This window comes from Triplophysa rosa, linkage group LG22 (assembly GCF_024868665.1).
Source record: "Triplophysa rosa linkage group LG22, Trosa_1v2, whole genome shotgun sequence".
In the NCBI taxonomy this organism is placed as follows: domain Eukaryota; kingdom Metazoa; phylum Chordata; class Actinopteri; order Cypriniformes; family Nemacheilidae; genus Triplophysa; species Triplophysa rosa.
The window spans coordinates 8,307,721-8,321,360 of NC_079911.1; the positions used below are offsets into that span (position 1 = coordinate 8,307,721).

At 37.7% G+C, this 13,640-nt stretch overlaps 1 long non-coding RNA gene across 1 annotated transcript; it reads left to right on the forward strand.

Annotated features, from left to right (window-relative positions):
* Nucleotides 1-12,552: 12,552 nt before the first annotated feature.
* LOC130545678 (uncharacterized) lies at nt 12,553-13,121 on the forward strand. Its single transcript, XR_008961691.1, has 3 exons — nt 12,553-12,643; nt 12,753-12,824; nt 12,927-13,121. It is a non-coding gene; the product is annotated as an uncharacterized LOC130545678 (long non-coding RNA).
* Nucleotides 13,122-13,640: the final 519 nt, after the last annotated feature.

The window sequence follows — 13,640 nt, forward strand, 5'->3', positions numbered from 1 at the left end:
TACCGGGTAGTATATAGTAGAATAAACATATTAACAGATTGTATGTACACTTGTGCAAATGGATAATTTAGTAAGTAGAGGTAGTGTTATATACATGTATACATAAGATGTAGATATAATAAGGCACTATAGTGCACACTATAGGAGTAGTGGAAGTGGAATATTGCTCTTAAGGAGCAGTTATCTGTTTAGGAGGGAGATTGCCTGGGGGAAGAAGCTGCTTCTGTGTCTGGAAGTCCTGGTGTTTGGTGCTCTAAAGCGCCGGCCAGAGGGCAGCAGATCAAAGAGTTTGTGTGCTGGGTGTGTGGAGTCAATGATGATTTTTCTTGCCCTGTTTTTCACTCTGGAATCGTACAGGTCCTGAAGTGTGGGCAGAGGAGCACCAATAATTTTCTCAGCACTACGAACTGTCCGTTGTAGTCTTCGTAGGTCTGATTTGGTGGCCGAGCCATACCAAACAGTAATTGAAGTGCACAGAACAGATTCGATGACCACTGAGTAGAACTGGGTCAGTAGCTCCTGTGGTAGGTTGAACTTCCTCAATTGACGGAGGAAGTATAACCTCTGCTGGGCCTTCTTTACAATGGAGTCTATGTGGGACTCCCACTTCAGGTCCTGAGAGATGGTGGAGCCCAGGAACCTGAATGACTCCACAGTATCCACAGTGCTGTCCAGGATGGTGAGGGGAGGAAGTGATGGAGGGTTCCTTCTGAAATCCACTATCATCTCCACTGTCTTGAATGCATTCAGCTCTAGGTTGTTTTGACTACAAAATTGGGGCGGTTTCCCGGACAGGGACTAGGTTAACTCAGGACTAGGCCTTAGTTAAATCAGTACATTTAAGTAGTTGGTTCAAACATGCCCTACAAACAAATATTACTGGTGTCTAGTCTAAAGTCTAAAGGTCGCCATTCATACAGAACGTGTTTTTCCATTCCAATGCGCTACTTTTCCATCGTTTTTCTATGTAAAAACGTGTTTAACGAACATGCATGATGTTACGCTTCGCACATGAGAGATGCGTTTTTAAGACGCCGTCAAGTTAAAAGAATTTCAACTTTTACACGCAGCACTGCTCATCAATGTCAGTTCCAAAGCAATGGACCAATCAGAGGAATTTGGAGGTGGGGCAAGCGTTGCGAGCTTCTGTTTACAGTAGCAAGTTGGCTTGACATGGCAGAGACGTCTCGAGTCCCTCGCCTTCTACGCTGTGCTTTTTTAAAAACCATTCCTGAGCGCTGCGTGTGAATGGCCAACTCACACAAAATGTGTTGTCTAGACACAAAGATGTATTCAGTTAAGGACAGATTGTGTTGTTTTTAACTAGCGCTGTCAAATGATTAATCGTGATTAATCGCATATAGAATAAAACTTTGTGTTTACATAAAAAACACAAAAGTTTGCGTTTACATCTGTGTACTTTGCAAATTAGTTTTGTATTTATAGAAGCACATACGCATACATGCATATATTTAAGAAAGATATAATATGTACAAATTAATAAACATGTATATATAATTTAAATGATTGAATATTCATGTATACATGTATGTGTTTATAAATACACAATTAATATGCACAGTACACAGACATTGTATGTAAACACAGACTTTTATTCTGGATGTAATTAATCGCAATAAATCATTTGACAGCCTCATTTTTAACACAGCTGTTTTTAGAGTGTAAATTTATAACTGATGGTTACATTCTTATAGATTTACATTTATATTCCTCTCCAGAAAAGTTTTCGCACACACCTCCATTGCATTAAACACTTTTCAAATAAATGTACTTTTGAATTTCTAAATGGAAAAACAAAATTAAATCTTCACAACTTTTTCCACAGCATGACTGTAAGTCGAATACATTTAACTCGTAGATTTAAACTGCAAAATCAAAAGTCACAAGTTTATAATTTAAGTAATAAACTGCAGGTATGTAGTCAATACGGTTGTATGTTAGATTTGCTAGACAATAAATTACATCAAGCTCAAGAAGTTTCAGTTCACTAGCTGTCTCGTCTGGGATGGTCCCCGCTTCAGAGAAACAGCACGCCCATCTTTTCAGTTTGCATGCGGAGCTGACAGTGCATTGAAATGTACAGCTCTTTTTAGCTTGATGAATCAACTTTAAATTGCTCAGAAAACTGCCATAATGAATTTCTGTCAGCTCTCTGTTCTCTCTCTCTCTCTCTCACTCTCTCCCCCTCTCTCTGTCTTATTACCTGGAGTGAACTCACAGTCCTTTGGTTTTATTTAATGTGTTTTCTTCCCTTTAACTCGATTAAAAGGCTTGGCATTCATTTCACGCCATACAAACGCTGTTTACCCTCATAGGACTGGAACATCTGCTCTATACACTCCATGAAGCTTGTGGTGAAATCATCAAAACCCTCCTTAGGATAATATGGACTTTCTGAGCTTGCACGTCACAAATCAGTTGTGAGTCCTAATTCATACCGACTCTGTGACAATTACGAGGGTGAATCTTAGAGTTCAATTGATGTGTTTATAGCAGCCTGTGTTATGTTGGGATTGATATAATGTGCAGTCTCAACTCCTTTGGTAGGTTTTAGATTAAATCTAACAATACCTGGCACTTTGAGAGAACAAATTAATTTTCTTTGAGAGAGATAATTGACTATCGCCAGAAAATAGCCGTTTTTAGGGGGTTGGTAAGTTGGTGCATATAAGTGAAAATTAGCTTCAAATCACTGATTTCGCCATTAAAGACCTGGGGTTGAAAACATTCAACAATAACTGCAGAAATGCAAACATGAAACCAAAAATACATTTTGCGTGCTGGTTATTGATATACATTAAGCAGCAAGGTGCCTTAGTAAAATATATGTAATTTGACAGCCTCATTAAGCACATTACAGCTATATCATAGTTCAGCTGAGAAAAGTTTCTATACATTTACTAAATGGCCCTTAGTGACAGGAGGAAATGAGGTCAATGAGGTATGTGAGCAGTGGCGTGGAAAGGTCATACTATTAAGGAGCCTTTGGAGGGCATGTTAGCAATCTCTCCCGTAAAGCTCTCATACTTGCTGGCGGTGTGCATCAGCCTGCTGCTGGTGTGATCTTGTCATAATAGCCGATTTTTGCAGTCGAAATATTTCTCCACCTTTATCTATAATTCAGAACAAAGATTTTTTTGGTAAAAGAATGGATCTCTTTAGACAAGTCTGAAAAACAGCCAAAGACTATTTTTCAGATTCTGTTTTTGTACAGAAGCTATTGAATATAACATTGAAAAGAATAATACTTAGTTTTGGGACCCTGCTAAAGAAATACAAGTACAAAGTAAGACAACTAAATAAGAATTTTACAGCTTTCAAAAAAAAACAGGTTTTGTGCAGTTTTCAATCTCAGCATGATAGCAAAGCCTTCTGCAATAACATGTGTGGCAGTTTGGGAATTATTTCCTGGAAATGTATTTTGCAAAATTTTTACTTCTAAAACCTGCATATCATCGCTGTCCTTCCGAAACCTTGGATGTCCAAATTTGCTGTTTTTTAGGAAATGGACAAAACACTGTACTTTTAAAACTAGTGAATACTGTGTTGTAAAAGTCGACAAGCACTTTTTAATGCTTCTTATTAGAGATGCACCGATATATCGGCCAATAATCGGTATCGGTCAATAAAAGCAATTTTTCACACTAACGGCTGATAGTTTAAAAACAGACGATGATCAGGGCCGATATATCCTGTCAATCGAAAGCGAACGATAAAAATTCAATGAATTTGTGCTCTGTGTATAGAAAATGTTAAGAAACATCACCAGTTTGATGTTCAATATTAATAGTCGTTATAAAATTAATAGCATTAAGAAATATTAATTTAGCCTTTAGAATGTAGTTAATGCGAGTTAATATAACCACAAACTATCAGAATCGGCAGATATCACTGGGAATAAATGGCTATCGGTGGAGAAATTCAGTATCGTGCATCTCTACTTCTTATTGGTTAGATATTTGCAAAACCCAGCAACAAATAATAGTGATGATGACTAATAATTATGATTTATGGCAAAAATAATCTCTAAATATAAAGAGACAAGGTTTCAGAAGGACTTAACTCTTTCCATCCAGCGTTTTTTCTTTTTATCCAGAAGGATGATACAAACATTTTGGATCCGTATATGCTGTACTGTTTAAAAGGTGGGTAGCGGTGCCACCTATTGCCAATTAGCGGAAACACTGATTGACGTAAAATTTTGTCTTTGGCAGGGAAGTCATCTCTTAATTGATAAGACAACTCATCATTGGCAGGGAAAGAGTAAAGTGGCTAAATAGTAAAATAAGCTTGAACAAACAGTTCACCCAAAAACAGATAAAAAAAGATGCTAATACTCATCCTGACATGTTGTTGTAAGCCCCCGTGATCTTTTCTCGTTTGTGGAACACGACTGCGAAACAATTCATGCATCGTTCTGTTCTACACAATGAATGTTTATGACCAGTAGCTGTTAAGCGCCAAAATCGAACAAAGAATGCACTAGACAAGTAATCCATACCATTTGTTCACTGCGCTCTATCATGTGCAAAGTCAGATCGGTCATGAGATCCAATCACCTTTGAGATGTCAAACATAAAGCGATTCGTCTTAAGGCTGCGTGTTTCAACGTGTGTGAAATAAGCTGAAACCCAAGATGACTCTTTTCTTGCAGTCATATCTCATATTTACAGTTGCAATAGGGAAACTCATGCAGCGGTAAGCAATGCTAACCAAACTAAAAGAAAGAAATAAAACATTTCTGTGTGTCTGAAGTTCACAAAAGACCACTTTGATGTTCCACAGGGCCACTGGCACAATATTCGACGGACAAAGCTGAGGTGAATGCTGGAGGGTCATTGTGGTTTGGGGCTATTTGTTGCCTCAGGGCTTGAACAGCTTGCTGTTATTGACGGAAAAAAATGAATTCCCAAATCTATCAGAGCCTTTAGCAGGAGAATGTAAGGCCATCTGCACACCAATTGAAGCCCGACAGAAGTTGGATGATGCAACAGGACACTGACCCAAAGCATATCAACAACAGAACGGCTTCAACGGTGGAAAATACACCTCCTGGAGAGGCCTGGTCAGATTTTTGACCTCAGCCCGATTGAGTTTGACATGAAAACACATCAGGGATCCAAAGAATATAGCTGAATTTATATACTTTTGTGAAGCGGAGTGTTGTGATTTTTTTTCTGATCGTTGTGTGTTGCAGATCTTACTCAATATGTTTGGTGAAGTCTGTTCATTCAGTCAATAAATACAAGGATTTACAATATTGTGAAGTGTTACCAAGATGTCCAATCTGTGAACGTATCGTCACGTTTTCAAAGAATGGTTTCCTTTGAATGCTAACAGTTTTGAAACAATTGATTTCCAGACGTGCATCTGATTTCCCATCACTGAATGTAGTTTATGCATAGATCCAGGTGCGCCCAAAGGGTTGGGATATTTTTTCCCACATCCATATGAGACAGCCAAAATGAAGCATATGTAAATGTTCCTTTGATACACTCTAACTGTGCCTACTTGCATAGTTGATAAAAGCTGTTTGAAGCTGTCTGGATCACAGTGAATAGATTTCGCGACGCCTTGCCAGAGTTATTTGTGGTCTGGACAGCGTGTGCTGTCCCCGGTTTTTCTGTTGTGTTTAATGAGATGACAATTCCATGCCTGTCAATTCACTGCGTCTGTAATCCCGTTGTACCACTAAGGTGACAGTTTGTTTTATATCGAAATGGAAACTTAATCTCATTCTCAGATGAATGCTGAGATATCAAAGGGTTTTGAGTAGCTTTACCTCGAACTGCTAAAATATGCTTGGTTTTGCAATAATGTGATACATCTTTATACTAAATGGAACATGGTTTAGTACTACACATGAAAGGACAGATTTAATGTTGTTGTCATGCTGTCATTCTTGATTTAAGATGTAATGTGTTATTTTTGTGGTTTTGTGTCTATTGTACAATAAATGTCAATGGAGTTTAATGTTGTTTGGTTACAAACATTCTTCAAAATATCTTCTTTTGTGTTCTTCAGAAGAAAGAAAATTATGCAGATTTGCAATGACATCAGGGTGAATAAATTATGAAAGAATTTACATTTTTAGGTGAACTATCCCTTTAAAGGTCCAGTGCCATCTGGTGACATCTGGTGGTGAGGTTGCGAATTGCAACCAATGGCTCAATCCACTCACTTTTGAAGCACTAAGGTTGCTCTCACAGGACTAAGATGTCGTCACATTTTCGCTTCTTTGCCGAAGGAGATAACGTATTTAAGAAACATGCTACGAGCAGTTTGTCCATTAGGGCTACTGTAGAAACAACATGGTGAATTCCATGCAAGGCGACTTGAGGTGTAGATACAAATCGCTCATTCTAAGGTAACATAAGGCTTCATTATGTAAGGTCTTTACACACCTCTGAAGACAGAGTTACTGTATGTATATTATATTGCATTTCTATCAATAGATCCTCCAAAAATTACACATTGTACCTTTAAGTACAACTGTTTTAAGATAATTGAAATGTAGAGTCAGCAGAAAAGTTGTTTATTTTTTTAAACACGGATTCAAAGGTGTGTGAATACCACCTCTCTTCTTGTGGCGGTTGTGGGTTTTGATCATATTCATGAATTCCAGAAGCGGTGATCACGTCTCTGATCACTGCCCATGTTACCCATGACCCTCAGAAACAAAGGCCATCCAAACCCTCCCTGTGATAAGTCTCTTTATCACTCTCCACACATCAATGAGCTCTGGAAATGCATTCTCTCTCTCCCAGGACCTGACCTTTTCATATCTGAGCCTTTGAGTTTTTCTATTAGCTGGGAGGAGATTACACAGACACAATTCTTTCACTTCTGACTGCCATTCATATCAATTTCTTTGGACTTGACCGAGGTGGATCTGATCCCGTGGATCTATATACTTATTAAACAGGATTGGGTTCATTCAGATTTATGGAACAAAAACTGTGATTTGGTGAAGGAGCCTTGTAGCAGTAACATTTTTAAATGTGCAGGTTAAAGGATTAGTTCAACCGAAAATGAAAATTCTCTCATAATTCGTTCACCCTCATGTTGGTCCATCTCATATGACTTTTTGTCTGCTTCAGAACACAAAAGGAGATAATTTAATGAATATCCGACTTGGTGGATTCAATACTACGGCAGTACGTTGTGAATCATTTTAATGCTTAGTAAAGGAGCAAAGCGAGTTGGCATGAAAGTATGTGAGGCTTGTAATCATTTGTACTCGTAAAAAAAATAAAAGCTGCAATCTGTAACTTTTGGCGTTCATATCGCCATCTCTGTTTAAAACATAAAATTGCGTGTTGAATGTAATTATCTTTACATGTGTCAAACGAAGTCAAACTTACATTTCTGCCAAATTCTTACCTGCAGCTCAACTTCAAACAAATCATTATTATAAGCTTACCATTGCAAATATGAGGTTAAGTTTGACTTTTTACACTCCCTCAATAACTGATTTTAGTTTATATTAAATCTAAAAAAAATTACGGATTGCAGCTTTAAAGGGATAGTTCACGCAAAAATGAAAATTCAGTCATCATTTTTCCAACCCTCTTGCAATTTCAAACCTGCATGACTTTCTTTCGTCTGCAGAACACAAAAGAAGATATTTTGAAGAATGTTGGTAACCGAACAACGACGGTACCTTTTTCACTTCTATTGTACAGACACAAACCAATGCATATGTATATGAATAGGTGCTGCCGTTGTTCAGCCTTTCAGCTTTTGAAATGACAAGAGGGTGAGAAAATAATGACAGAATTTTCATTTTTGGGTAAACTATTCCTTTAAGCAAAAAAAACCTTTCCTCAGGTTTACCAGTGTCAAGATAATCCAGAGTAACTATGAATACAGAGTGAGTTTATTTAGTCATCTGAAGTTTATAATCCATCACAAGGCATATTGTGATCATTTGAACCCGCACAAGAATATTAAACATCGCATTTATGCAGACAATTCCATCTGATGATATCTCTCCGGCGTGCCACCGTCGCCAAAAATCCTCAGTTCAGAAATGAGCGAAGCTCTCTAATGAAGCAGTTCAGCTGCAACAGTCGCTCACTAGCGGGTGAAATCTAAAAGCGAATGAGCTTTAAAAGACAGAGGACGGCGGCCTGTGCTAATAGGCCTTCTGGAAACTCCGCTCAGCCCCTCGAGACAGCAAAGCACGGCCCTTGTAATGAGCAGCGAGAAACTGATTTTAAAGGAGGTAAAGCGATCAAGGGCCGCTCTTCCATCGAGCCCCGAGGCCAAACCGACACAGAGGAGCCGAAATGAAAAGGAGGAGGTTGAAGAGGTGTGGGGTGATGAATCATATCTTACAATGTGAAGTGACGCACATTGAAGTGGTTCATGCCAACCGCTGTGTAATCTCTATCTGTCATCTCTATGTGCAGTGTTCTACACGCTGACACGGATGCTTTGGGATATTTGGATCGGGTTCTTCGCGGGAGTGGATCTGTGTTCCCAAAACGTCCTGACAAATCTGTAACATTTGCTAGAACATATTCACACGTCACAGAGCTTCAAGTCTTCTTTTTCATGTCTCGCCCAAAAATAATTTTTCATTTAATCAGCATTTCTAGATGTATTGTGGCCATTCCCGTCCAGTGTTTGTTGAATTTCAATCAAATCAATCAGCAATGTGAAGACAGCATGACAAGACACATGAAAACTGTGATAAAAATCGAGGTTATCACACAATTTTTTTCCCTAAATACATGTACAAATATTATTGTGGTTAAAAGTGAATCTGAACTTGTTTTCTTTGCAGTATTTGAGGTCTGAAAAAATACAGAGCATCTTTTCTGTTATTTTGACATGTTTCTCCATTTTTCATTTTTTTGCAAAGAGAAACAATATTTTTATTTGAAATTTGGGAGAAATCTTGTTTGAAGTTTACAGAATGAAACAAAAATGATCATTTTACCTAAACACATACCTATGAATGCTAAATTCGGTCTCTTATTTTTTCTGCGGCTGCACATTCATTTCAACTTCAGGACTTGCATAGAAATGTTCTTTTCAAGTCTGAACTCTGCACTTCCCTTCAAATGCAGAAAAAGAAAGAAATATTGCATGAAAAAGCTGCAATATTTCCAGGTGCTTGCTAATTAGAACGACAAAAAACACATGGTGGCTTGTTATGTACCAATATAATACCATTGTGATGACTGTATGTTTACATTTCACATAATGAGGTAGTGCTAAACCAGATGTCAAGTTGTAGCGCTCTAATTGAACACCTGCTGCTAACAAACCAGATAACACTTTCAGATATGTCATAATCTAATAACTGTTTTGATGACTTCATCAAAGAGCTCACCTTATAAGAATCAAGTACGTGTTGAATCTAAAGGCAGATTCGTGTGTTTTTACTCAAGCTGAGAGCTTTGTAGGACGTCCACCTCTTCTAGTAAACAAAATTAATGACGCGTCAGGGTCCAGACAGTTTTTGTGGAAGTGGACCGCTACATCTAAGGTGGGCTGTAACTGTTTAACCCTTAACAGAAGTATAAAGAGGTCAGTACTCTAGAGAGGTGATTATCCTTTTGTCTGCTTAATGGCCCTCACTGACAGGCCCTAATGAGAAATAATGAAGGGCCGTATGACTCCACATCTCCATATCCTCACAGGAATCTCAACAGACAACGGTGGAGACGGTTTAGATTTAGACTTCATTATCGTCTTATTTTTTTATTGTTTGATAATTATATTGAGATGATGGCATGTAGTGATAATGTCAATCTATATAGGAGAAACAGTGAAAACAAAAGTTGATTTAAAGGGATAGTTCACCCAAAAATAAAAATCTAAATGTTCATTTTCTCACCCTTTTGTCATTTCAAACCTGTATGACTTTCTTTTTTCCGCAGAACACAAAAGAAGATATTTTGAAGAACTTCTTTTGTATGGACACAAAACCAATGCAAGTCATTGGGTACTGCTGTTGTTCGGTTACCAACATTCTTTAAAATATCTTCTTTTGTGTTCTGCAGAAGAATGTCATACATGTTTGAAATGAAAAGAAGATGAGTAAATGATGACAGAATTTTCTTTTGGGGTGAACTATCCCTTTAAGTGCATCATTTCTTTTTTATCAAATAGCATGCATGTAGAATCTCAAATACATCTACTTTAGTGTTTTGCAAGAGGAAATAAATAATACAGGTGTAGAACAACACGAAGGCGGGTAAATTTTCATTTGTAGGTTTACTCTTCCTGTAAATAGCTTCATTATCTTTATGTTTACATAATACGCCATTCTAACGCCCTATACCTGACCCTTGTGATCTCATAAGAAGGTCCTTCTCAAAGTTGAGAGCAGTTTAAACCTCACGTAATTATAAGATCATTCTGTTCATGAAGAGTAATGTTAATAGTGACTACAGTTAATTGTGATCGTAATGGCATCTGGCGGGCTAATGATGCTACTGAAATGAAGGCATTCTTATCAACAAATGAGTTCCACAAATATATCACGAACAACAATGCATTCGGTTTATCATCTCTAACATTCTGCGCATGTTTCTTTTGACGGTGATGAGCTTCTCTCGCCAATGATGTTTAGAGTTTATCAGTAGGGGTGCTTATGGGTCAATGACGGAATTAAACATTTTTCTTTGCTCAGATTTGTGAAGATAACAAGTGACTGTGTGCCGACGTGTGCAATACACTCTTAAAAATAAAGGTGCTTAAAAGGTTCTTCACAGCGATGCCCAAGAAGAACCATTTTTGGCTCGACAAAGACAGAACCATTTTAGGCTAAAATACACTACAAGACTTTTGCTCAGATTTTGCTCAGATTTTCAGTCTGGACTTGTTGCAGAAAGTCTGTGCCAATCTGCAGATTTCATCAGTTAATGTGTTTCTATCTGAAACTTTCAAAAAGTCTGCAAGTGTATGATGTCTAGTTTTTAAAAAAAATCTGTTTAGATTTTAAAAGTCTTCTAGTGTATTCCAGCCATTAGTCAAAGGTTCTTTGAATAATCATCTTCTTCGTACCTTTTCATAATCTGAAGAACCTTTATTCGCCACAAAGAACCTTTTGTGAAACAGAAAGGTTAAAGGTTCTTTATGGAACCCTCTATGGCATCGAAGAACCTTTTGAAGCACCTTTATTTTGGCCGACTTGAGTTTGAGTCTTGGCTCATGGTCCTATTCCAGCTCCAGATCCACTCTCTTGTTCCATCTCATTTTTCTAATTTCCATACGTTAAAGAAATTATTGTCAAATATGTCTAGGTGGTGTCTGATTGAAAGTCTGAAGTCTGTCATTTGACCAAAAAAGCAGGAACTTGACAGTGCCCCCTATGAACCCCTCCTAAAGTAAAAGTAGAAATAACAACAAAAATAATATAATCTTAACACAAATTAAACAACAAAATAATAAAAAATGACACTATTTACAAATGTTAACATAAATTGTGTTGAATGTAAAGCCTCCATGCAATATGAAAAAAGTGAAAAAATTTCATTACATTTTTTACCTTGACAAATGTGGAAATAATGTGGAAATAATGCTTTATATATTCTCTGTGTGTATCAACAAAAGGAAAACTTGACCTTCTTCAAACAGTTAACTCAAACATTCTGTCAAAAACTCAAACAGGAATGCAAAGATTTGTCATGTGTTTTGTTGTTTTCAAAGTGAACGTTTGCATTTTCAACATTTTTTAAGAATTCTCCTTTCATTTGTCATTGACCCTTTTATAAAAGCACCATAGGTGCTAGACCCATCTCAATTCCCACAAAGCCAAGACATTTCAAGGCTATTTCCAAAAAGCCGGGCTCTGGCACGCTGCAGCGAATGCAATCAGAGCAGATTTTCCTCTGCATGTGGACGGGGGTCCTCTCAGGAATGGTGGTGGAGTTCAGAGGAACCAGGCCTCCCGTGTGTCCTGGAGCTCTGGCACTCGTGTGTGGGCATGACTCTTAACACTGTAATTACACTGCTGTCGCTCAAAGCCTGTCAACATGAGAGACCGTTCCAAGAGAACATTTACATGCAAGAGACAGTCGCCTCTATCCTTCGTAGCCTTGTCTTCCTTGCTGTTTCTTTTTTCCTAACTATAAACTTCAGCGCCACTGCAAATATTGCTGGTGAAGTGTATTAGATTTGGGATGGACTCAAATGATTAGGTAAAATGATGATATCCTTTTTCCATGTGTTTGTGCTTTCATAAGGACGGTATTGGCAGCGGTTATCCATTTATGCTGATCTGAAATCAGTTTTGAGGCTTATGAAATAACGCAATATTTCATTGTCTGAAAGTGGAAGCTGCTTGTTGATCAGGAAGGGTGGATCAATATTTCGGTTCTCGCATGGTGCAAGACTGCCACCTGCTGGTGGTGTCTCAAAACTCCTGCTCGCCACATTTGTTGGAATTTTTGAGCAATGTTGCCAATAAGCCTGTTGGATGGGCAATGCGACCATCTGTTACTATGTTCCTTGTTATGTTTACCAGATTCTCCCTCAAAATGTGCCTTCCCCTAATCACTGTTTTGGCATATTGTGAAACTCCATAATCTTGTGTTCTTGTGAATCCCATTCACATATGCAGGTTGATCACTTGATCGTGTCAAGAGATGGCAGAACCATAAAGGTCTGTTGACTACTGCTGTGTGTACGAAATTGTGCATAATATTTCACACATTATGTGTAAATTATATTGCTGCTTTGTTTTTATTTGGCATTTGTCACTTGCATTACAGAGCTGTAGCACAACACCTACCGAGAAGCAGGTCTCATGAGCAACTGCAGTACCTTCAGGCTGAGGTCAGAAGGTCAGTATTAACCAAAATAATCCCACACAACGCCTCTTCAAAACCACAACAGTAACTGCCCACTTTTTCTGTGTCCTTCGTTTTCCTTTGTTTTCTCTACAGGCATGTGGAAACATCGTTCTGACCGTGAACCAAAGGAACCTGGTCTAAGATGAATCACATAACAAACTTTGATTTAAAGTAAAAACATGTGGAAATCAAGAATCTACAAAATTGTGTACAATATTGTGTGAGAAAATATAGTAGTCATCGCTTGAAACAACAATCAAATCAATAGGTTTTGATAGTTTTAGGTAAGAACGCATAGGTTAAATATGGATGGATGGATGGATGGATGGATGGACGGGCGGGCGGGCGGACGGACGGATAGAAAAAAGAAAAGACAAAGGGGGTACAAAGAGGAATTCAAAAGAGGAATTAAGAGCACTGTGTAAGTCCATTAGTCCTCAAATCTTTTCTGCTAGCAAGTCCTTTGTGTTTCTAAATACATTTTCAACTTAAACTGGATAATATTAGGTTTCCTTTCAGACCACTTGCATTTGTGAATGTGAAACTTTCCAAATAAAATTATAAGATTTAAAATAAAAATATTACTTTTGGTCATTTTATTTTCCCCATAGAAATAGATGACATCTTTTTGCTGTATATTAATTTTTGTCCCACATAATGACTCAGACACAGGTTCTACATCAATAAAAAAACTGGTATACATACAATAAAAAAAGGTGTACAATGTTTTCTGTACTAATATTACAAAATACACTAGAATCTGACGGACCATTGTTAATTTATTGTAGAAATTGGTTTGTTGGATAA